Raw genomic sequence first — 23,066 nt, forward strand, 5'->3', positions numbered from 1 at the left:
CTGGATCCTTCTAAATATTGACTTGCCATATATAGATCCTTATAAATATTTACTTGCAATTTACAAATCCTTGTTAGTTGTATATATGCATTGTACGATGATGAATGAAACACACAGAAAAAAAGTTTTCTCCATTCTAATCTTTTGCTATTTTTACATTTCAAGAAAAAATGACAAGAATCCTACAGATTCTGACAACCTTTTGCCGATCTTACTCTTTCATCTCTTTGATTCAGTAATTGTTTTTTTATTATTTACCATGATTATTTGTTTTATCAGATGGATTTGATAAGTTCTTTGAATTGTTCTTGTACTATTTATTTGTGGGTTATTTTATTAATTTTTAGTAGAAGACTAGTAGTAAATAGTTTTGCGTCATGTCTCTTCTGGTAGTAGTATTAGTATATATTTTTCTTTTCTACTTGTTATATCATATACCTCTGTTTTCTTACTTGCTACTGTTGTTAATATCTTCGTGTTTTTGCTTTCCTTGCCGAGGATTTATGGGAAACAAATTTTCTACTTGCCAAGGTAGGGGTTACGTATGTTGTTGTTGAAGAAGAAGCATGTAGAAAGAGAGATGTTTTGCTTTGTCTCATAAGTATTTAGTTAGCTTGTAGTATTTTCATGAATGGATAATGATTTGTGAGTGGCTGTTTATGAGTGTTTTGCTTGGTCCTTTGAAATCTCATGGACACTAGTTTGATTCATGTACAGTCTCCATACATAGAGATGATGAAGAACAACTTCTTCTTTTTTGATCATCAACTAATGATGCAAACAAGACCCCTTCACCACCATTAATGTCCAAGGAAGTTTATTCTTGGAGGAGTGTTTCATAGTCATTTGGATCCTTCTATGACAGTGGGTCAGGAAAAAAGAATTTCACGGATCTGAGAAAACTCCCCATGGTCACAGTAAGAAAGTTCATCCTAACAAATCTGGTTGTGATTCAAGCCGGTATGCATATCATTTTGCTGTAGCTTTCTTTTTCACACTTAAAATGATGTTTTAATTTGCATTTGCTTGTCCAAACTAATGACAAATGTTTCTTCACGGCAGAGACCTTAGCGTTCCAGTGTTGATTCAGACTATTAGAAGATTGACAAAGGAGAAGGTACAAATATCTTCTGAAGTTTCAAGCATGCTACGGAATCAAGTTGCTGAAAGGGCTTCTGCTAAGGAAGAAGCCAGCATATTATAGGCAGAACTAGATTCATGGACACGAAGATTGGAGACAGAAAAAATGATTTACAATCAGTACTGGAAAAGGAGTTGGATAGAAGATCCAACGATTGGTCTCTAAAACTTGAGAAATACCAAATTGACCAACATAGACTCCGTGAAAGGGCGACGGAGCTTGCAGAGCAAAATGTCTCTCTAAAAAGGGAAGTCTCTTTATTTAATGAGAAGGAAGTAAATAATAGAATCAAGATGTCATTTTCGTAGAAATACCTTGAAGATTTGTCTAAGAGAATAGAGCAAGTGTTTGAGGAGAATCAAAATCTAAGGCAGCAGCTCACTCAGTTACAAGCGGAATATCAAGTAGCTCAACACAATAGAGATTATGTCCGGGAAAACTACTAGGAAAAGGTTAAAGATCTTAAATCGGAGAGTTTGCTGACAACTGTGCTAAGGGAGAACCTCTATTCCGAGGAGATGGACATAAAACAACTTCAGGCTGATCTAGCTGTAACAATTAGAGGTAATGAAATTCTCAAATATAAAGTGCAAAATGTGCTGGTCGCTCTTTCTCATGCCTCACCCAAGTTGAAATATCTCGAGCTTCAGGTAAGCAGGCAATGTTAAGATTTCATTGCAATGGAATATTTTTTATTTTTCAAATTTAGATACCTCATCTTCATATATGATAGCCTGTTCGCATGTTACTCTCTTTGCATTAGCTTTCTACTTCTATTTGATTTTAGGTTCATCTTTGTTCCATCTGATGTTCACAATTTTCTTTATGAACTTGTATACATGAGTTGCTGGCATGTGGTAGTCTTCTGTGAAATGTCTGATCTCCTTAATATGTAATTACTTGAACCAACCAAGAACATGATAAACTTTGTGATATCCTCAAACCCATTGATCTGATTATGCTCTGATATGGTAAAGTTACCCAAAGGGGTTTCGGTAAGTTTGCTCATTCATCTGACTTAATTCTTGGACAAGCTCATGAGTTATCTACTGTGAATTTTAACAGTTAAAAAGGATTTATGATTTCGTTGGACTTCTAGGCTATGAGTTTGTTTTGAATTTCTGATGAAATGTTATTGGTGATCTTTGTTTCTTTCTTATTTTTCATGGTCTATGGTTGATTTTGGCTGGTGCTAAAAAAGGACGAAAATATCAACCAGAGCACTAATGATTTGCAAGAATGCATGAAGGAACTTGGCATTGTAAAGGCGATACTACCAAAAGTGTTTCAGGAGAGGGAATTTATGTGGGAGGAAGTTAAGAGCTACAGTGAGATAAACATGCTATTGAATTATAAGATCAACATGTTGAAAAAAAAGGTAGATACCCTCGATGAAGACTTTCTTATGAAAAAGGGTCAAATCACAATCTTGAAAGACTCGATAGGCAAACCTTTCGACCTTCTTGCAAGTCCTGATTATCTGTTGGAGTGATGGATGCTAAATGGCCAAACTACAATTCATATTTTGTTCATTGACTATAGTGTTCAAATTTCTCATATACTTATAAGTTTTACTCTTATTCTTTCCCCCCTTTGATACTTGTTAAGTAGAAAGTTTGCTTCTTTCTTTTGCAACCTTTTTGAATCTCCAATTGTAAACATTTCTTTTACTTGCTGGTGATCAAGACAATGAACTTCTTTTTCTTCATTTGGTTTTGTAAGTATTGGTTGTTTTTTGTCTTATGAAGTATTTAGTGAGGATTGGTGCTACCATTTTCTTCTCGTCTCTGAGGTAGAGGTATGGTTTGCATATATTCTGTCCGAATATACATTGGTCATGTTGTTGCTATTGTATGGAGATTGTGTGTATAATAACAATCATATATTTGATGTTGGGTCATCCACACTTTCATTCCTCGTAGGAGAAAGCTCATTAAGCTTACTGAGTTAACTTTTCATTGATGTATTCTTTCACTAAGGTTGTTACTGGGTAGCTACAAAAAGCACTTGTCTAACTGGGCATTTCATGTTTATTTTATGCATATATTAAGTAACGTCAAAATTTTTAACCATATAACTTTACCTTAAAATGGTGCATGGACCAGAGCTGCTCTTAAATCTGGTCAGTTGGCAGACTCTTCCATTTGATCTACAATCAAATGCCTGCTTTGTCTCAGTACATTTGATTTTGTTGTGCTCATTCACACATGGTTTATGCCAAGTATGTGAGACACATACAGAAGCCTCTAATTTCATCTTCTGTATATAGTTTTAAACTTTATTTGACTTGCTATGAGGGAGTTCCACCCTGCCCTCTGATCATTCTTTCAGATACCCTCTTTCATTTTCCTCCACCATGTTTTAAATTTTCCTTCCAGTACCTTATGCTTCACGTGCCACATTAAATGTTGTTTTTACATTTTTAAACTATGCACTGCATTCAATTTCAAAAAACGAAAAAAATTATTCATACATTGTAGAACAGTTTGATAATTTTTTGGTATGTCAGTATGTTCTTTATGTTTATGCTTACATCAAGCAGACATAGTTATTATGAAGGTGGAATTGGTTTTTAACCTTTTTCTCTTGCGTGCAACTTCTGAAGTTATTTGGGATCTATTATTTATATGTCAATAAGAGTCTTTGATGTCTTTGCTGATAATGTTTATGCTTACATCAAGCAGACATAGTTATTATGAAGGTGGAATTGGTTTCTGTACCATTTTCCTTTTGTGTGTAACTTCTTAAGTTATTTGTGATCCATCATTTTTATGTCAATGAGAGTTTTTGATGTCTTTCCTAATATTAAACCTGTCATTTTTTCTTTAACATGTCTAATCTCCTGTATACCTGGCTTTCTGATTTTCAATGATGCAAACAATTTCCCTTTAAGAACTTGCACTTACCTAATTCTTAGTAAGATAGTCTTAGAATCTTCTATGCTGAAAGATGCCTATTGCTGCTTTGGATTAGAAAGTCACCTTGTTTATTAGGTGTTTAGTGGGTTCTCATTTATACTGCTCATCATATTTTCTACACTATCTTTTCAACATTTTCTCTGAAGTTTATAATTTACTCTTCTTCACTTTGAACTTAGGCTCTGCAGGGCTCTGCATCTTGGACTTCTATATGTTGGTTCACTTGTAGTACTTCTTGTGTATTCTATCCTATATGGTCTGACAGCAAAGGAATCAAACTGGCTTGGGGCTACGACATCAGCTGCCGTGATAATCCTTGGTAGTTCATTTCCTACATATATCTGTCTCCTTTTCTGACTCGTATTGTGAAATAATTTCTTATTTCCTTGTGGTAAGTAATGAACTCACTAGCTTTTCATTCAATCAGATTGGAACTTGGGAGGTTGCTTGTATGGTTTTAAGCTTTTGAAAAGTCGAGTTATCATACTTTTTGTTGCTGGTACATCTCGGGTGTTCCTGATCTGTTTTGGAGTTCATTATTGGTTTGTTATTAACCCATGCTAATTCATTTTCTTCCATAATCAAGTCTTCTTATACTTGTGGCATATGCATCCCTTTTAATATTATTTTTTGAATAGAAACTTCTAATCTTTTGTTATAAAAAAAAACTTCTAATCTTTTACTGCAACAATTTTGTTTCAGGTACTTTGGACATTGTATTAGTTATGCAGTTGTAGCATCTGTGCTGTTGGGTGCTACCGTTTCATGACATTTATCAGTTACAGACCCATTAGCATCTAGATGAGATGCCTTGCAGAGCACAGTTATCCGCCTTAGAGAAGGTTTCCATAGAAAAGACCAAAATAGCTCCGCAAGCTCTTCTGAGGGGTGTGGCTCAAGTGTCAAATGCAGTAGTAGTGCTAATGTTGGTCATCTTGGTGATGCAACTGTGCCTTGCACTGGTGATGGCAGTACCTGGAATAACATTGAGGGGATTAATAGTGATAAGGGCATAGACAGTGGAAGACCAAGTCTAGCTCTACGTAGTAGTTCCTGTCGTTTAGTTGTTCAAGATCCTGAAGTAGGATCATCATATGTTGACAGAAATTTAGAGCATAATAGTTCATTGGTTGTTTGTTCTAGCAGTGGCCTTGAAAGCCAAGGTGGTGATTCTAGTACATCCACTTCTGCAAACCAACAGATACTGGACTTGAATTTGGCACTTGCATTTCAAGAAAAGTTGAGTGATCCCAGGATTACATCTATGTTAAAGCGGAAAGGAAGACACACTCATCATGAATTAGCTAATTTATTGCAAGATAAAGGGATTGATCCTAATTTTGCAGTGATGCTGAAGAAGAATGGATTGGACCCAATGATTCTAGCCTTGTTGTAGAGAAGTAGTTTGGACGCTGATCGAGAACATCATGAAAGTAACCCTCCTGTCACTGATTCAAATGATGTTGAGGATGTGTTACCTAATTATATTTTATTCTCAGAAGAACTTAGACTCCAAGGATTAGGAAAGTGGCTTCAACGTTGTAGAGTAATGTTGCATTATGTAGCAGGAACTCCAGAGCGAGCATGGCTTCTTTTTAGTTTAATCTTTATTCTTGAAACCGTCATTGTGCTATCTTCCGACCAAAGACAATAAAAATTTTGAATGCTACACACCAACAGGTAAGAAATACATTAGCACTTTTAAAGTTCAGTTTAGTGTATTTGGAGTACGGTGCAGCTAAAATATACTCCATATGGTTGTATTTTCCATTTTCTAACAAAATTTTGTAACACCCCGCATTTCGGACGAGAACGAAAATCATCATTTTCTTCACGTAAAGGTTCCAAAAGCCATAAATCCAATGCAAGTTTAGTGTATTAATAAATTATGTAGTGTGGAAACCTATTTGAGCATGAATTGGGATCATAGAGGTCCCCAAGCTCAAGGACAAGTTAAAAGTTTTCCTATCGTTCGAATTTTAGTGAGCGTTGAAACTTAGGTCAACTTCAATTGACCATTACTCTTTTTATATTTTGAATTAGAGTGCCTACTATATATCAAATTAAAGGTATTCAAATTATCTTTCCAACGATACCAATTTCACAAAATTTTGGCTCCCGAGGAAGAAGTTATGGCTTTGCAAAGTGGAGTATGTCGTGCAACATAAGGTGTGCGACGCACACCCTAACTTATGCCATAAGGTGTGCGACGCACAACCTAATGTGTGCGATAAAGAGTGCACCGCACAACCTATATTATACGATAAGGTTTGCGCCGCATACATTATTACTCAAGTGACTTAAACACTATTTTGGGGCAAAATGGTCCTTTTCCCTCCCTTATTTAGACATAAACACGAAATTCAGTTCCCAAAATACCCCAAAATACATATTCATTCATCAAAATTGCTCAAGAACTCTCCTTAGGGTTTCAAAATAAAAACCCAAGCAACTCAAGATTCAACCATGGGTTTTTGAAACTAATTGCATATTTGGAATCCCCAGAACGTAGACTTCAAGAAGCACCTATCATCTTCGCATATAGAGGTACGTGGGGTTATCTCAAAAATCTCATGGGCTTAAAAATTCATGTTTTAAAAATAGGGGTTTTGAAATTATGAATATAATCCTGTTTTAAACATTTTATGCTATTGATTTGGTCTTTAGGTCTATTCCCAAAGTGGTCTGATATATGATAAATGTATATGCATGTATTCCAAAAAGATGTTAACTTGAGAGCATGAATTATATGAAATCTCTCTTTTTATATGATCTCATTTTAAATTCTCATATGATGTGAAATGTTTGAAATCATCTTGACAAACGTGACATGAAATATTTTGAAAATGGTCATGGTTTTGACTTGCAATGAGAGGGTTGTAATGTTGAAATATGATGAATATAATGGTTGCATGAAAGAATGATGCGATATTGATGGCTTGCAAGTCGGGTATGATGATACCCTACAGAATAAGATATGTGATTGAATTAAATGGAGTTTGATGCATTGATTTTATATGAGATGGGTGGATGCTCAAAGAAGGCATTTAAGTGTAAGGGCTCATCGCTGAAAACCGTGTTTGTCGACATGGGAATTTGGTACCCTACTTTGTGATCTTGCGTACCTGACTTTATGTCATTCCCAAGTTAGGACTATGGTTAGGAGCCCTGCTTTGTGATCTTGTGCACTACTATTGGGTCGAGACACCCTGCTGTATGATCTTGTGTGTCTTTCCCTCACTTATACTCTAATCTCGGCGGCAACCGAGATTTGACAGTTGGTGTAAATATTATATGTAGGGTATTCCACCTAGCTCAGTTGCATTACATTGTTTTGCTGAAAACTATTACATTATGCCCATGTGTTTTCAAATGATTTGATATGGAACTGCTTTATAATGGCTCTCACCTATATTTTGAAAAAAATATTATATTTTGTTTTTGGTTTCTCTGCATACTAGTACTTTTGTATTGACCCCCTTCTCTCCCAGGTTTGGAGGCATAGTTTAGGGGTCTAGATAACTAGTAGATCTCTTTCGACAGATTTGCAAAATCAAGTGGTGAGCCTTCTATATTTTGGAAGGCCTGATATCTGTCAGTTCATTTATCATTTAGTAGTTTTGGGACTACTGGGGGCCTTGTCCTAGTTTTCAGACAGTAATTTGTTTCAGTCATGTATTAGAGATTTCACAGACGATTGTTCAGATATCGATATATGTTGTGGGACATTATTTCCCCTTTTTTGATTTCATTTGATTTATGACCATGTTTTCTGTAATATTGTGTATCTTTCACATATCTTATTATCATATGAATTATGTGCATAATTACCTAATAGATAGGGGTGTTTCGAGCCTTCATGGTTCGGAATGCTCATCATGGCTAGGGCCCCGGTTTAGTTAGTGACAAACTTGGTATCAAAGCACGATTCATGGTCCCAGGGTATCTGTGGAATCGCATCGAGTAGAGTCTTTTTTATGGGTGTGTAGCACACCACACTTATTAGCAGAAGGCTACTAGGCATTTAGGAGTGTCTCTCTTTCTTCATATTCTAGTTCAGCAATAGAGTCAGAATGTTTCTCTTTTATACTCTAATTCGTGCTATGGTGTCTCCCATATAAAAGTTAAAAAAAATTCATCCCAAATTCTTTCCTTACTCTAATGTCCTCAGATATGTCTCATTATTGAAGTGATTCAACTGCAAAAGCTTAGAATCTAAATGGTATGGTCCTTTTTGATTGAACCATATAAGAGTTAAAATTTGTGCAAGGACTTGAGAAGAGTCTGTTAGTGCTACAATGTGTATTAATTCCGATGTAAACATTGATCCTGATGGAATTGTGCTTTTCAGCTTGAGGTATTAATTGCATTTAGTCCCCTTCAAATTTATGTTACAAATATCTTGATTAATAGGGGTTGATGGGTAGTAAAATATTGGAACTGTATTTCCACCTGAATAGTAGTATGTGTTAAAGTGTTGTTGTCATGACCTATTGGTAGTAAAATTAGACCGAGAAGTTAGTGATGTGAAGTCACAATGTTAGAAGTCAGAGTGAGGGTGACTTTTGTGTAAATGAATATTTTAGTAGAATAACCGATGTTCGAAAATGATTTACCCCCTTATGGTGATAGACTAATGTGGTAACTAGTAGCATGTGTGGATGGTATGGTAGTCCGTGGAGGAAGTGTTTGACTCTGATTTTATTTATACAGAGTATAATGTGTATTCTTTGTTCATTGGATATTGCGTATTAAATTTCTATCTCATGTAATCTTGTCATCAAGCTGTTGTTGAAAAAAATAAAGTCTTGTAAAGCCCAGTGGGGCTTTTTCAATTCACTAGCATAGTTGACTTGTCATTCATCTCATTTTCTTGTTCAAAATACAAAATTAAAGTCTAGTGAAGCGGTGTGAGGCCTATTTCGATTCACTAGCAACTTGTTGTCCAATTTGTTGTTCTTGTGTTAGTTTAATATATATATATATAGCTGAATCTGTTTGCATGAGATTGAATTGGTAAAGAGGTGATTTATCCTTGTGTGTTAGTTTAGTAGAAGGTAGAGAAGGAGTTGTTAGTTAGGGTGATTTCTCGATTGCTTGAAGTGTGAAAATGTCTATATTAGCCAGTAAGTTGTAAGTATAGACTCATTGTTGTTTGTGGAACTTGAAGGTAGTCTAAATGTATGTTTGGGTAAGTAAGTATGAGGTGAGAAATCCGTATAAGTAGAAAAGATTGTATGGGGTTATAATATAAGATTAAGGTTGATCATGTCTATTATGTAACTTTACGCCTTGACCTTCTTTTCATTGGTAATTGTGAACTAGTACTACTTGTGAGAAGGTAAGTAGTGATTTTTGAGGTGCTTGTATAGTATGTCCCAAATTTTATGGACTAGCATATTATGTTGCATTTTTCAGTAGTGATAGATGATTGGTACATGACTATATGCTTGAATTTAATGTATAATGTGGTGGTAAAAATAGTGGCATGAGATTAATGATGTATGTTTTGTGGGAAAAAATTAGTAGGCTTAATGTTTTAAAATACTACGTGCTAATGAGTTATGGTAAGGAAGACCGTAAGGTCAAGATCAATTATTTGTTGTTTGGAAGTTCTAGTGTACTAGTGTTTCTTGATGTCTATTTCATGGTATCCAAGTGAGAATCATGCGTAAGGTTGGGTTGTAAAATCATGTTTAGCACTAGACATTAAGTTTTGAACAATTAATGTCCATGATGGTGGATGTGATGATTTATTGGTTAATGATACTAGTTTTATGGAAGTAATCTAATAGGCTTGAATGATATATGCAAGAGCTTAAGTTTATTTGATTCGTAGTGAAGTATGATGTTGCATATATAATGTAGAAGTATGCCCAAGGTGATCTGAGGTTGTGGTATTTTCTAAGACTATTACACGTTTTGTGTGACGAGTGGTACCGTTGAGTGGCTAGGTGGAGAAAGACTAGTTAGATGGTATATAGTGTTCTAAATAGCCAAGTTAAGGAGTTTTGATTGATAGTGTTGAGCCTTTTTATATGATCTTGATTCTCATAGTAGAGATATGTAAGTTTGGAGTCGCGATATTGGTAGGCTATGTCGGAAGTAGTATGATTCATTGAAGGCTTGGTGATATCATGTTCAGTGCTAGATTCTAAGTGTTAGTTTTTGAAGGTTGAACTAATAAAAATAAGAGTTTTGTTGTGGATTGTCTTTGAAATGATTTGAGCTAAGTTCGGGATAAATCTTTAGCACCGAGTGGGAGGTATAAAGCGACCTTACTTCCCTAGAACTATGAGCCCCCATAGGAATAAGCCTGAGGCTGATTTATATAGTGATCACTAGTTTGTGCGGATTTGATATCGATAGTCCTACTCCGATGGCAAGGATAGGACGGCTCTCCCTAATGTGGGTTGTACGTTAGACTCCATGTGGCTCACATGGTTTATGTCGGTTATAGGATCTCCCAGTGTGTGTGTATTTCCTTGTGTCTATGGTGAATGGTGAAGTGATTTGAAAGTGAAATTGTGAAAGTTATTCTTTCGAAAGATTTAAATGATATTTACATTATGAGAATTGATATTCTTGATGAACTGAAAGTGATTGACAAATTATATGATGACTCGCATATGTTATTGTACTTATTTCATCCTCTCATGATTATGATGATTTTCTTTGGGCTATGTGAGTCTTTCATACATCCTACATATTTCTTATAAATATTTATGATGATGATGTTTACACAACTGCATACACCCCCATATACTCGGTTCCTTTCCATGGTACTGACCCACATCTTCGGATGTGGGTTGCATTTTCTCGGAATGTAGATTTAGGTGCTCAGTTCCAGGTTTGACAGTGATTCTTTAGGCATGCTGTTCTACATCCTCTGTTATGGTGAGTCCTCATGTTTCGAGGACATGATGTCTGATGTTGGTTTCATGGAATTGTTTACATTTGATAACTGAGTATGAGTCAGTTGGGGCATGTCTCAATGGCTCGCTGGTTTTATTGATTTTCTTAGAGGCTTGTTAGACTAGTATAGATGTTGGGAGTTGACTAATAAGTCGTATTTTGTTATCTTTCTGAAATTCTTTCATTCTTGAATGATGATTACTCTGTTAATATTTGAGGGTTATTTATGGAAACCCCATTGATTTGTGTTGAACTGGATGAAAATGGCTCAAAGGGTTAGCTTGGGGCTACTCGTAGCCTCAAGCACCATGTGATGCTACGGCACCCATTTTCTAAGGCGTTACAGACAGAGGGCAGACGCATCAACTGACCGGAGAGAATTTACAAGTCCTGAGGGATGAAAGTGTGTAACTTATATATTTTCTTGGCCTCTTTCCAATTGTTCTTCTACTATGGGTACTTTTGTGTGTTACTTGTGCATAATGCTGATTGCTTTGTTTGTTTTCTATAGGTATTACTACAACAAGGTTACTAGAACGTCCGAATGGAGAATGCCTGATGAAGTCAAGGTGATGTTAGATTTAAATCCAATATGGGTTTGTTCCGTGCTTTAAATATCATGATAAGAAGGGATTGTTCTGTGCTTTAAATAGCATGGTAAGAAGGGGAAATATTCTTTTTTCTTGGATGCTCTAGTTCTCATAAAATATTTATGCATTCACAGTTGCTAGCATGATAAGAAGGGGAAATATTCTATTTTCTTGTATACTCTATTCTCATAAAGTTCAATTATTTATAAATTCACAGTTGGCTCGTGAAAAGGACACCATTTTGCACGCTTCTGATTTTGGGTCCATTTCTGTAGTTAAAACATTATCCCGGGTGCAGATGGTTCATTAGTCTCGGCACACGGTGCTAAATTGTCATGACCCAAATCGGGGCCCTGGCCGTGATGAGTATTCCAAACCATCAAGGTCCAAAATACCCCTTATCTATCTGGTAATCATGCACATGACTTATATGAAAAAGAAATGTGGAAGATACACTATGTAACAGAATCATGGTCAAAAATCATATGAAAACAATAATGGGGAATAATGTCCCATAATCTCAATCAACATCTCTATAATTTTTGCGAAATCTGTACTACATGACTAAAACAAATGTCTATCTGAAAACTAGGACAAAGCCCCCAGTAGTCCCAAAACTAATAAATGATAAATTAAACTGCAGACATCAGGCCTTCCGAAATATAGAAGGCTCACCACTTGATTCTGAAATATGTCAGAAAGAATCTACTGGTTGTCTGGACCCCTAGGTTGTGCCTCCGAACCTGGGAGGAGAAGGGGTCAATACAAAAGTACTTGTATGTAGAAAAATCAAAATAGAAATATAATATTTTTACACAATATAGATGAGAGCCATTATAAAGCATTTTCATATCAAGTTATTTGAAAACACATGGGCATAATGTAATAGTTTTCAATACCAATGTAATGCGATTGAGCTAGGTGGAATACCATACAATTGTAATTCCACGGCTATGTGGAATCTTCCTCTGGTACTCGGCGGCCAAGCTTCCAATCCAAGTAGCCACCAGGATTTGGAGCTGGTATACCCCCATGTGAGTACACCACAGGGAATCCCCCCATGTGAGATGTCCCAATTATTTTATTATCCTCCCATGTAGGATATAATATCATATGACCCGCATCGGCAACTATGGTTTCCAGCAATGAGCCCTTTCACTCAAACGTCTTCCTTGGGTATCCATCTTTCTCATGAAAATCAATGCATTCAAACTTTGTTCAAATCAATCACATGTCATACTCTGTAGGTTATCGTCATACCCGACTTGTAAGCCATCAATATCATATCATTCTTCTCATTCAACGATTGTATTCAATATGAATAACCTTCTTATTTTCAAGTCAAAATCATATCAATTCTCAAAACATTTCATGTCACGCTCTTCAAGATGTTTTCAAACAATATACATCATATGAACATTTAAAACAAATTCACATCAAGAGAGGAAATTTTATATCATTCATGCTCTCAAGTTAACATCTTTTCGGAATACATGCATATACATATATCCTATAGCAAATCACTTTGGGAGTAGGCCTAAGGGCCAAATCAATATCATAAAATGTTTAAAATATAATCATATTCGTAATTTCAAAACCCCCATTTGAAAATATGAATTTTTAAAGCCCATGAGATTTTTGAGATAACCCCACGTACCTCGATTACTACGAATATTAGGTTCTTCTTAAAGCCTACATTGAGAGGATTCCAAATATGCAATTAGTATCTAAAACCCACGGTTGAATCTTGAGTTGCTTGGGTTTTTATTTTGAAACCCTAGAGAGGGTTCTTGAACAATTTTGATGAATGAAGGTGTATTTTGGGATCTTTGGAACTGAATTTCTTGTTTAGGGCTAAGTAAGGGTGGAAAAGGACCATTTTGCCCCAAAAATGGAGTGTTTAAGTCACTTGAAACCTTTACATAGGTGCTTCCTATACTATCGCCTATGTTTACATAGGCGCCGCCTATGCTATCGCCAATGTTTACATAGGCGCTGCCTACTACTTTGAAAGACCATAACTTCTTGGTTGGTTGCCAGATTTTAGCAAAATTGGTATCGTTGGAAAGCTAACTTGAAGACCTATCATTTGAAATATAGTAGGCTCTCTAATACAACATATATAGAGAGTTATAGTCAATGAAAGATAACATAAATTACAATGTCCACTAAAACTTAATCGATCGAAATAGTTTCAACTCGTCCTTGAGTTGAAGGACCTCTATGGTGTAAATTCAAGCTTGAATGGATTCACATACTACACAAATAATTAACATTCCATATTGGCATAGGATTTATGGCTTTGGAATTATCAACACATCAAAATCATGGTCTATATTGTAGCCCAAAATGCAGGGTGCTACAAGAATAATTCAGTTCGGGTCTATATACGTAGGAACGACGGTCTAAACTCTAGGCCAAAAATATAGGGTGTTACATAAATCAAGCCCAATTGTTGTGTCACCAGCTGCTAACTTACCAACTATTGTGGCTTCAGTATCACCAAGTTTACTGGTAAGGTTTCTTCTCCGATGATTTAAACAGTCGAAATGAAGAATTCTTCAAAACTTGCTTCGCCAGCTGTTGCTAATTCGGAGAAAATTGGAATAGTAGTAACCTTGGAAAATTCTGTCGCGCCACCGGTGTATGTTTTCAGATTTATATGTTATAAATTTGCCTCTGGTTTGTGTTTCTTCTTATTTGGAATTCAATTTTTCTGTAGTTCTGAGACTACTACAACTCAAGATGCAGTAGTGTAGTGTGATGGATTTTCTTTGGAGAATAGAGAGGTACTCTGTCCTTCTGAAATACTTATGCGATTATTTAATTACTACTAGTTACTGGTTAAAACACCAAGAAAGCTTTTCGTAGCTGTTATGCTAGATGTTGATCCAACAATTTTGTAGTGCATTTGTTAGTCAACTGCTAATAGGTGAAGAATATGCTCCGAATTCCAATGAGGTTTTCTTTTGTCCTTTGTGATTGATGTTGTGCCTAAAATGCAGAATGTCAAGAAAGATGCTGTAATAACTAAAATGGGAGGTGCTACTCCATCAGATGAGAAAACAGTCGAGCTGGGACCATTAGTTTACAAGAGCAAAGCGGTATAGTTGATTATTGCTTTTTGTCCCATTTAATATATGTTCTCGAAATTTCTCTTATTTCTATTTTAAGAATCTGATTTTATTTAGGAGGCAAAGAGTGCATTCAAAACTCTTTTGGAATCTAAAAATATTGGGTCTGATTGCACGTGGGATCAGGTTTATTACTTGACTATTTTGTACATACCAAACAATTGAGGGAGATCATTTGACATGAATTGTATTTGTCAGGTCATGAGAGCAGTAATTAATGACCGCAGATATGGTGCTCTAAAATCCTTTTGCGAGCGGAAGCAAGCTTTTAATGAGGTATCTCTCCAAGTCGGCATTGGAATGGGTTAATTGCTGCTTCAATGTTTCAGCATACCGTATTGCAAAAAGATAGATTGTGTTTGATATCCAATTGTTTCATGTTTGGTTGACCTAAATATTTTGGAAAATGTTTTCCAAATCAATTTATTTTCCTTAAATTTAAGGAAAATGAATTCCCTTCAAAAAGTAGGAAAAACATTTTCCAAAACTGTCTTTCAATCTCACTCTTAAGTTGAAATGTTTATATAACTCTCAAATGTATTTTCTGAAAAATATTTTTTTATTCACCAACCAAACACTAGAAAACATATTCTGAAAAATGTTTTCCTTTCATCAACCAAACATAAGAAAACAAGTAAGAAACCAACTTGTTTTCTAGGAAAACATTTTCCTTCATACCAAACACACCCAAGGTCTATACTGATCATTTTGAAGTTGTGTGTCTGTTCCAGTATCTAAGCCGAAAGAATAAACTGGAAGCTGAAGAGAGGTGTGTTAAACAGAAAAAAGCTCAGGAAGATTTCAGGATAATGTTAAAAGTAAGTGAAATTTTCTTTGGTGGGTGTCTTCCATTTGATATATCATGATATTCACATTACCAGTTTCAAAAATAAAAAGATATTATCATAATATTCATGATGTGTTAGAGACTGGTATTTGACTTGTTCAAAAGAATAAGTGGCATTTTTCACAACAATGTCCGTTGTTCTCAATCTTGCAAGATTGCAAGGATCTGTCACTATCGTCAAGATGGAGGTTTGTCTTTCACTTGTAATGTTAAGTTGTCTGCTGCTTATTTTCTAATCTTCGTCATTCTTTGTATGTGTTTTGGTACCTTGAAGTTGATCCATTACTCGTGTAAGTTCCATTTGATCCACTAACTATTTTCTATTGATTATTCAGTAAGGTAATCTCCATATTCGAACATGATGAACGTTTTAAAGCTGTTGAGTAAGATAAAGACCGTGAGGACCTTTTTAAAGATTATGTGGAGGAACTTGAGAAAAAGGTGAAGCTCCTTTTGCAGAACTTTCTTGTAAGCTTCTATATGTTAAAAACTAAGTGTGCAGACTGTAGTTTCCTTATATGGTCTTTGTCTCCTCACAAATTAAGTTAGCCTTTCATTTGAGATAGAAACAAGGTCCAATTTCTTAAACATGGTATTAGAGGCAGATCTATCTTAATGTTAGACTATTAGATGTTAGCCACCTAGGTTAACTGATGCTACAAATGTCTAGTCTTGGTGTACGATTAATGTATGAGAATCCCACACTAGTAAGGTGTATGTGCTGTAGTTTCCTTGTATGATCTTGGACAATCTTCACCACCTGACCTAGTTTTTGAAGTTGAGTTAGGCGCTGGTCCACTTGATTAACAACAGTCATTCCATTCCTTTCCTTTGCAGGATGTCTTTTAGTTTGTTCCCTTTTTTGTTTTGCTTAAAGAGTAGAAAGAAGGAATGTTGTAGATATTCAACTTAAAATCTTGTGTTCTTTGAATACTTTTTTAATGGCTTCTCAAGGGTACAACATTTAAATTTGTTCACCATTGAATTCCAATTTAAACAGACTTCCATGTATTGTATTTAATTTTTCTTGAAACTTGAAACTATGATATGCTTCATCCTCTCCCCCCTCCGTCGTAAAATAGAAAAAGTTTTTCAATACTTTTATTCAAGTGTAGTTAAAGTCTCTTTGTAAATATTGTCTTCTTTATAGAGAATTTTTTTTTTACTTTGTACTGGATTTTATTAGGAGCATGCGAAAGCATTGGAGGAGCAGAAGCGCAATAGAATGGAGTACTTATAATTTTTAAAATCCTGTGACTTTATTAAGGTATTTGTTCTAGTGGAATTAGCATCAGTTCCTAGATTATGTTTTTCTATTTCCAGGAGATAGAACCTCCATAGTTCCATTGTTGCTGACTTCTTTTGTTCAGGCCAGTAGCCAGTGGCGGAAAGTTCAGGACCGCTTGGAAAGTGATGAAAGATGCTCCCGCCTTGAAAAAATCGATCGCTTGGAGATTTTCTAGGTACAACTCATTTTTCTAATACATCATAAATAACCAAACATCTCATTTGTATGCCTCAGTTTTAAAGTTATGTTACAACCTTTTCTATTTTAGGAATATATATGTGATTTAGAGAGCAAAGAGGAGGAGCAACGAAAACTGTGGATGGTATATTGCTTATTAGACTCGGGGGTTAAAATTAAATTTATTTTTGGAGACTTTGATTTATCTCTTTCTCACTGGGCATACACCATTGATTCAAATAGGAAGAATTGAGGAAAGCTGAACATAAAAATCATGATGAGTTTCGAAAACTGATGGAAGAGCATGTTGCTGCGGGAATACTTAATGCAAAAACTAATTGGCGTGATTATTGCATCAAAGTTAGTTTTTATTTCTTGTGTTCAGTGAGTGATTACCTTAATGAGTTCCCTTTTCATCTTTTTGAATTTTTGATCTAATAATTTCCTTCTTTATTTTGTGCTTGCAGATTAAAGATTTTGCTGCATATCTAGCTATCTCATCAAATACTTCAGGATCAACAGCAAAAGACTTATTTACAGATATTATGGATGAGCTGGAGAAACAGGTGAAATAGGTTGCTAATAGGAGTATTGAATTGTGTCAACTACATTTGTTACACTAAGCCATATTTATAAACTTTACACTACAATCCCTTTTTATTTGCTTTCACTTAATGAAGGTATGAATCTGAATGGTTAAGATATCAGCCTATTAAGTGCTTTTTTTTAAAGATTCAAAGATGGTTAATACATCTTAATGAATTAGATGTTAAACAAAGTCTGAAAATCATTTAGATCCTCACTAAAAAGTTCAATTCATTAGGTAAAAAAAGAAGTTAGTGCATTACTATGTGGGAATATACTGGGTTTGTTGTTGTTGTTGTTGTTGTGCATTAAAGAATAGAACATACTTGGTAGGATAAAAGCATGAGATTGAGATTTGAGAGTTACCCCGCTGCTTGCTTTTTTTTTTTTAAATAACACATATTTTGTTGAGATAAGAACAATGACCGGTTGTTCCTATTAAACATCTGTGTTGTTTCTCTTATGCCAATTAGTTTCCTCTTCATTTTTTTTTTTAAGTTAGGGGTTCCATGCTTTTAATGTAGTATAGATATAAATGATTCTTTCAATCTAGCTAAGCTGTCTTAAATGCTACTTCACAGACAATTGTAATTGACTTCTCCTCCGTTGAATGCTGTTAATGGTTATATTACCTTAATTGTTATAGTTTCTCAAGCAGAACAACTTTGAGAGGTGATCTTCAAAGTTCCATGTTTTCACATAGTTTCTTTGACTTTCGAGGACTTGTTATAAACTAATTAGATTAAATAGCGGTAAAAATCAGTTAATATTGACAATTATTTTAATAAAGAATATATGCAAAGTTCCGTAATTGATATACATATATTGATTTAAAAAAACAACGAACATTGTCTACTGCTTTAGCCATAAATATATTTTGAAATTTACAACAATAAATTTAAGGAACTTTAGTCTATATATTATGATCATAAAATTTAATCTAATTAAGTGAAATTAATTAGTTGATTGTGTAGTCTTATTACAATTATATCGTACTGTATTTATTTAATGGAAATATATATCATTTATTAACTGATTTTGTACAATCTACTATGATCTTATTAATTCAAATGAAACAATTTTTAAATGGTAAGTTTAGACTATAAAAAGAAAGAAGATTATTGTATGACTTTAGTATTTCTTATGTATTAAAAAAAGATGTAGAGATAAAAGAAATACAATATTACAATATTTTTGGGTTATTTAATTAATTTATCACGTTTCAAAATATTGTTTATATCAATTCAGTGATGTTTATATGGAAAAGTTAAATTTTGAAAAAATCAATATCTTAAATTTCATTATTTAAGTTAATTTGTGTGCTAATTTGAAAAAGTTAATTTATAGTTTACCTTTTATTTCTATTATATGGAAAATTTGACCTCATATGGCTATTTATAGCCATTGAATAACACAAAATATTTGATACACTTTTCTTCTCTCTCTCTCTCATGGGTATTTCTCAAGTTTTTCATTATGAATATGTAAATATTCACTTGCCATATTTCTGGATCCTTGTAAATATTCACTTGCCAAAAACAGATCCTTGTAAATATTTAATTGCAATTTACAGATCCTTGTTAGTTGTATATATGCATTGTACGATGATGAATGAAAGACACGGAAAAAAAGTTTTCTCCATTCTAGTCTTTTGCTATTTTTACATTTCAAGAAAAAATGACAAGAATCCTATAGATTCTGACAACCTTTTGCCGGCTCTTACTCTTTTAACTCTTTGATTCAGTAATTTTTTTTTTTTTTTTTGATTATTTGTTTTATCAGTAGGATTTGATAAGTTCTTTGAATTGTTCTTGTGCTATTTGTTTGTGGGGTATTTTATTAATTTTTAGTAGAACACTAGTAGTAAATAGTTTTGCGTCATGTCTCTTCTGGTAGTAGTATTAGTATATATTTTTCTTTTCTACTTGTTATATCGTATACCTCTGTTTTCTTACTTGCTATTGTTGTTAATAACCTCGTGTTTTTGCTTTCCTTGCCAAGGATTTATGGGAAACAAATTTTCTACATGCCAAGGTAGGGGTTAAGTATGCTGTTGTTGAAGAAGAAGAATGTAGAAAGAGAGATGTTTTGCTTTGTCTCATAAATGCAGTATTTTCATGAATGGATAATGATTTGTGAGTTGTTGTTTATGAGTGTATTGATTTGTCCTTTGAAATCTCATGGACACTAGTTTGATTTATGTACAGTCTCCATACATTGAGATGATGAAGAACAACTTCTTCTTTTTTTGATCATCAACTAATGATGCAAACAAGACCCCTTCACCACCATTAAAGTCCAAGGAAGTTTCTTCTTAGAGGAGTGTTTCATTATCATCTGGATCCTTCTATGACAGTGGGTCAGGAAAAAAGAATTTCACGGATCTGAGCAAATCTCCCCATGGTCACAGTAAGAAAGTTCATCTTAAGAAATCTGGTTGTGATTAAAGCTGGTATGCATATCATTTTGCTGTAGCTTCCTTTTTCACACTTAAACTGATGTTTTAATTTGCATTTGCTTGTCTAAAGTAATGACAAATATTTCTTCATGGCAGAGACCTTAGAGTTCCAGTGTTGATTCAAACTATTAAAAGATTGAAAAAGGAGAATGTACAAATGGCTTCTGAAGTTTCAAGTGTGCTACAGAATTAAGTTGCAGAAAGGGCTTCTGCTAAGGAAGAAGCCAACATATTACAGGCAGAACTAGATTCATGGACATGAATATTGGAGAGAGAAAAGAATGAGTTACAATCAGTACTGGAAAAGGAATTGGATAGAAGATCCAACGATTGGTCTCTAAAACTTGAGAAATACCAAATTGACCAACATAGACTACATGAAAGGGAGAGGGAGCTTGCAGAGCAGAATGTCTATCTACAAAGGGAAGTCTCTTCATTTAATGAGAAGGAAGTAGATAATAGAATCAAGATGTCATTTTTGGAGAAACACCTTGAAGATTTTTCTAAGAGAATAGAGCAAGTGTCAGAGAAGAATCAAAATCAAAGGCAGCAGCTCACTCAGTTACAAGTGGAATATAAAGTAGCTCAACACAATAGATATTATGTCCGGGAAAACTACCAGGAAAAGGTTAAAGAGCTTAAATCGGGGACTTTGTTGACAGCTGTGCTAAAGGAGAATCTCTATTCCAAGGAGATGGACATAAAGCAACTTCAGGCTGATCTAGCCAGAACAGTTAGAGGTAACGATATTTTCAAATGTGAAGTGCAAAATGCGCTAGACGCTTTTTCTTATGCCACACCCAAGTTGAAATATCTTGAGCTTCAGGTAAGCAGGCAATGTTAAGATCTCATTTCAATGGAGTAGTTTTTATTTTTCAACTTTGGATACCTCATCTTCATATATTATAGCCTGTTCGCATGTTAATCTCTCTGCATTAGCTTTCCACTTCTGTTTGATTTTAGGTTCATCTTTGTTCCATCTGAAGTTCACAATTTTCTTTATGAACTTGTATACATGAGTTGCTGGCATGTGGTAGTCTTCTGTAAAATGTCTGATCGCCTTAATGTGTAATCACTTGAACCAACCAAGAACATGATAAACTTTGTGATATCCTTAAACCCATTGATCTGATTGTGGTCTGATGTTGTAAAGTTACCCAAAGGGGTTTCGGTAAGTTTTCTCGTTCATGTGACTTGATTCTTGGACAAGCTTACGAGTTATCTACTGTGAATTTTAACAGTTAAAAAAGATTCATGATTTGCTTGAACTTCTAGGCTATGAGTTTGTTTTGAATTTCTGATGAAATGTTATTGGTGATCTTTATATCTTTCTTGTTTTTCATGGTTTACGGTTGATTCTGGTAGGTGCTAAAAAAGGACGAAAATATCAACCAGCTCACTAATGATTTGCAAGAATGCATGAAGGAACTTGGAGTTGTGAAGGTGATACTACCAAAAGTGTTTCAGGAGAGGGATTTCATGTGGGAGGAAGTTAAGAGCTACAGTGAAATGAACATGATGTTGAATTATTAGATCAACATATTGAAAAGGAAGGTAGATACCCTCGACAAAGACTTTCTTATGAAAGAGGGTCAAATCACAATCTTGAAAGACTCGATAGGCAAACCTTTCGACCTTCTTGCAATTCCTAATTCTCTGTTGGAGTGATGGATGCTAAATGGCCAAAGTACAATTCATATTTTGTTCATTGACTATAGTGTTCATACTTCTCGTATACTTATTGGTTTTACTCTTATTCTTTCCCCCCTTTGATACTTGTTAAATAGAAAGTTTGCTTCTTTCTTTTACAACCTTTTTGAATCTCCAATTGTAAACATTTCTTTTATTTGCTGATGATCAAGACAATGAACTTCTTTTGCTTCATTTGGTTTTGTAAGTATTGGCTGGTTTTTGTCTTATGAAGTATTTAGTGAGGATTGGTGCTACTATTTTCTTCTCTTCTTTGAGGTAGAGGTATGGTTTGCATATACTCTGCCCGAATATACATCGGGTATGTTGTTGCTATTGTATGGATATTGTATGTATAATAATAATCGTATATTTGATGTCGGGTCATCCACACTTTCATTCCTTGCAAGGGAAAGCTCATTAAGCTTACTGAGTTAACTTCTCATTGATGTATTCTTTCACTAAGGTTGTCACTGGGTAGCTACAAAAAAAACTTGTCTAACTGAGCAGTTCATGTTCAGTTTGTGCATATATTAAGTAACGTCCAAATTTTTAATCATATAACTTTACCTCAAAATGGTGCATGGACCAGAGCTGCTCTTAAATCTGGTCGGTTGGCAGACTCTACCATTTGATCTGCAATCAAATGCCTGCTTTGTCTCAGTACATTTGATTCTGTTGTGCTCATTCACACATGGTTTATGCCAAGTATGTGAGACACATACAGAAGCCTCTAGTTTCATCTTCTTTATATAGTTTTAAACTTCATTTGACTTGCTATGAGGGAGTTCCACCTTGCCCTTTGATCATTCTTTCAGATACCCTCTTTTATTTGCCTCCGCCATGTTTTAAATTTTCCTTCCAATACCTGATGCTTCACCTGCCACATTAAACGTTGTTTGCATATTTTTAAACTATGCACTGCATTCAATTTCAAAAAACAGAAAAAACTATGCACTACATTGTAGAACATTTTGATAATTTTTTAGTATGTCAATATGTTCTTTATGTTTATGCTTACATCAAGCAGGCACAGTTATTATGAAGGTGGAATTGGTTTCTGTACCATTTTTCTTTTGCGTGTAACTTTTGAAGTTATTTGGGATCCATTATTTATATGTCAGTGAGAGTCTTTGATGTCTTTCCTGATAATGTTTATGCTTACATCAAATATTATTTCCTGATAATATATATATATATACAAAATGCTATAATCAGGTGAATGTTGTTCAGTTAATCACCCTTGTATAATTGTAGTTCGGCCGCAGCTTGGAAATGTTTCCACCCTGCTTGTAGTTATATTCTACACAGTACATTCTAGTCC

At 34.6% G+C, this 23,066-nt stretch overlaps 1 long non-coding RNA gene across 1 annotated transcript; it reads left to right on the forward strand.

The window, feature by feature from the left end:
* The first annotated feature begins 920 nt into the window (after positions 1–920).
* LOC124888758 lies at positions 921–21,547 on the forward strand. Its single transcript, XR_007047609.1, has 3 exons — positions 921–960; positions 1,063–1,117; positions 21,419–21,547. It is a non-coding gene; the product is annotated as an uncharacterized LOC124888758 (long non-coding RNA).
* Positions 21,548–23,066: the final 1,519 nt, after the last annotated feature.

The sequence above is a fragment of the Capsicum annuum genome, chromosome 11 (genome assembly GCF_002878395.1).
Source record: "Capsicum annuum cultivar UCD-10X-F1 chromosome 11, UCD10Xv1.1, whole genome shotgun sequence".
In the NCBI taxonomy this organism is placed as follows: Eukaryota; Viridiplantae; Streptophyta; class Magnoliopsida; order Solanales; family Solanaceae; genus Capsicum; species Capsicum annuum.